Below are 4,242 nucleotides of genomic sequence, written 5' to 3'. Positions count from 1 at the left end.
CAAACACATCCACCAACTCCCCCCACCCCCTTCCTTATACACACACACATATATACAACAAACAGTAATCCGATGTTAGGTTCAAATCCCGATTATGCTTATCATAATGATAATAAATATTATCATCTCTACAAGAGTGGCGCCAGGATTTGCATAACCGGGGGTCCAAGGTCCCCGACGGAGGGCGGTGCCCCACCGAGGGGTAAAATGTCCCCGAGTAAAGCAAAGTCGGCGTGGTCGATCGTCGATTAAAATGTTGACGAATTAGGGGTTTCAAAGGCTTATTTAATCGATTTGGTTGGCGCCACCCCTGCATCTTTACCACCAGTGAAGGTGTTTCTCCATACAAAGATACTATTATATTCTTAGCATGTTACGCAATACCTTGAGAAGAAAATGTCCCAATGAGAATATATGAGCGAATAACATTTGGCCTATACCTTGTAACTCCTTATTCTGAAAACACGTTATTAAGAATCTCGACATTAGGTTTTCTAAAACATTTATTTCCATTTTTAGTTAAAAGCCAGAGGAATTATTTGCTATCGAGTAGGAAAATGAATGTAGGCCTATTTTGTATTACAATTTGCACAAATATTTCCATCTGCCCTAATCAACTTAAAAATATTCAAACAAATCCTACATAAACATACAATCAATGTAGCAATATGTATAGTAAAAATAATGTGATTGTTATTTTTTATAAATAAATCAATATTTGTTTAGCTTTCCAGGACGTTTCTTCTGGCTATCAGCCAGATATCACCAGCTATGACGTTTCGGTTTGTTTATAAAGAATAACAAACACATTATATACTTTTTTCGAAACCAAATGAAAATTTTGATCATTTATAATAAAAATACTGAATATACGAATCTTACTTAAAAAATACCATGTGTATTAAAAATGTATTCTCCCCTGAAAAATACCAGAAAATATGATAAAAATCATTTTGAGAATAACTTGCTCATTTTAAGTAACATAACAATTATCAACTTTAACATGGAAAATGGTGTATTTGAGAAATAGGTCTATTTACCAATTTTACAGCAAAAATTGATAGAAACACTGGAAGTGCTTTTATATTTTTTATTATTATAGTAGTATAAAAATCAGAGTACACATTTGTTAAAGTCAATAGGGCCTGTTCCTATGCTCAAGTTAATATGTATTATGTTACTGCAAAACGAGCAAATTAATTTCAAAATTGTTTTTATGATTTTTTGTCATTTACAGAGGAAAATACGTAAAGATACATACCGTAATGTAATTAACTTATACTGTAATGTTTATGGGGCAGTACATCGTATAGGAAATTGTTTAATACTATACAGTAAATTATATAACAGGTAATTATTTATAGTTAAAGCAACATTTGGGAGATATAACAACGCTATTTATTTATAAATTGCTATGCTGTATTGTATTTCAACGAAGATAGATAAGTATTTTAAATCGTTGAAATAAATGAATTACTGTTTAAATACAGGTTCAATATCCAGAAGAAGTTTTGCCACCGAAAAATCCAAAGAAAAACCCAGGTATAATATTGTACTTAGTATTATTTTTATAGACTAATATACAAACATTACCACTATCACTACATCTATAAAAAAAAAAGTGGAATTGGGGAGGGAAAGGGTTTCGAAATGATGATTATGATTATTAATTCCTGACTCTGAGTGTGTTCTTTTGTGTTTTGTTTATCATTATTATTTTTTTGTTGTTGTTTATTATTGTTGTTATTATGATTGTTATTGTCGTTATTAATAGTATTATTGTTATTATTATTTTTTTTTCCAGGACCACAATGAAAAACATTTCTTTAAAATGATTGTGTCATCCTGGCTAAAGATATTAGTAATAATAATAATAATAATCTATAAATAATAATACTACATCTGTAAATAGTCATCATCATTATATTAAAGCAACTCTACCACAATTCACTATTACCAGCATTACCATCATCATCGTCATCTTTATAGGGATCTTTATAATCATTATCAACATCATCATCATCATTATTACCAGCATAACCTTCATCGTCATCATCATCAGAATCATCACAATCAATAGCATCATCATCATTTATCAAGATCAACATCTACCATCATTGAACTATAACAACAACCGTTGTTAAGCATCCACCTTCACCACCATCATCTTCATTATCATAGTTACCAACCTGAGAGATTTGAAATGCGTGAGTAACTATACCAGTTGACCGGGGGAGGGGTCCAAGCGGCAGGAGAACCACCACCCCCACCTCCCCGGCCGCTCCGACTATCTGAGCATTATAAGCTGTTTTAAAACGATTTCAGGAAGTGTTTGTTGATAATACAGGTACATAAGCAAAAATATTATTAATAAAGCCAATTTGAGTTTCAATGTAGGCCTATGTTTAATTTGAGCACCCGAACTATGTAGACCTACACAAACATTTCATTACTGATCAATTTTTAGTAACTCGTTAGTGAAATAAGTAGGGCCTTCAAGGAAATACTGTACTCTCTCATGACTCAAGTTACTGCATCACCGTTTTTATAGTTTTAATACAACCAATATTTTAAATAAATTTGTGATAAATCGTTATCACGCATAGACTTGTGTTAAACGCGTGACAAATTTAGGATCACGCATGTGTTTCCGCAATATGCGTGTTTCATCCAAAATCACTTTGAAATGCGGGACGGTCCCACACGATGCGAGACAGTTGGTAACTATGCATTATCATCATCTTCATCACCACCATATTCATCGTCGTCATCTTCGTTACCAACATCATCATCATTCACCACATAATCAACATGATCATCGTCATCGTTATCAACAACCATTCTCATAATCTCTGCAACTGCCATCATCATCTGTCAACACAGCCAGTTAGTTATTTTACAACCACTTTGATGTTGAGCTATCTATGAATGTTTTTTCTCAATTATTTCAGAAAAACCTGTATCTCAGGACACGGGAGTATCGACCAATCAGCTTATGACATTACGCAAGAAGGTTATTGACAATATTGTCAACAAGACTTTTGAACCGAGTGATATAACATGCATATGGGACTATGCCGGTCAAATGACTTACTACATTACTCACCGGGTAAGTGATTAATTAAAACTATACGATACCAATATTGTTAAAAATAAATTACCAGGTTGTTTTTCAGACGTCATTAAAACAATTTCCACTATCAAAATACTGTCTGAGGTAAAATCGGGAAGAACTTCAAAATAATATTTTAAGACATTTACAATAATAAAATATTTTATGAATTGAGACACAAATTTAAATAATTTTAACCTCAAAACTTTTTATACTATCAATTTTTATATTAATAGCGTGCATAATAATATTCGTCTGTCGAAGAGAACACATCTTTTTCGTTCTATTTTATTTAAAAAATATCAAATTAGCAATTAAATTTTGATTTTTTTTCAACTCTCACAGATAATTTTTGAATGACATGCAAAATAGTAAGCGGCATAGTATCTTATCAACAGTGCTTTATGATGCAACTCAGGTTGTTATGCTTATCAAATCATGCTGCCGTTCTATTTAAATGACCAAATATCATAAAATACCTTTTGTAAAACGCCTGTTCAAACATCCAGTTGATATATTTTTTTGTGTTAATCATATACTATTTGCATATTTACTATTTGTATTTTCAGTTTTTCCTCACAGATGGGTCATCTTACGGAGTTGTTTTCAGTTTGTTGGATGATTTGGAAGATTTTGCAAAACCAAGAGATATTCTTAAAGTAAATAAACCACTTGATGGGGAATTAACTTTCTCAGAAAGAAACAAAGCTTGACATAGTTAAATGTGTAGATGATATTGGTTTTAGATGCATTTTGTACAATGTACCGGTACTGTATTCATATTAAAATTTTATTGTTTTATGGTTTATAATTATATAATTACAGGATTGTTATACTTACTAAACTTATTACTTAATTGCATTGTTTTAGAGTTTAATGGTAAATATTGTATTTGTTTATCCTCATTAAAATTGTCTTAACTGAATAATCTCTTGTTATAAAAAAAATTGTCTTAAATTCATTTTGAATTATGTTACTTATGTATTTTCAGGGACACTTTGAGATGACTAATCTCCAAATGATCATATTCTGGATAAGGTCGATTTACGAACACACCGTACTGCTACATCGCACAGACGACAAACTGTTGATTAAAGGAATGATAGCAACACCCCCAATTAGTCTAATTG

This window comes from Anneissia japonica, unplaced genomic scaffold, assembly GCF_011630105.1.
Source record: "Anneissia japonica isolate Jap-2015-1 unplaced genomic scaffold, ASM1163010v1 scaffold287969_len279043_cov187, whole genome shotgun sequence".
Lineage (NCBI taxonomy): Eukaryota > Metazoa > Echinodermata > Crinoidea > Comatulida > Comatulidae > Anneissia > Anneissia japonica.
The sequence above is the reverse complement of the archived record's forward strand: the minus strand, read 5'-3'. Positions refer to the sequence as shown.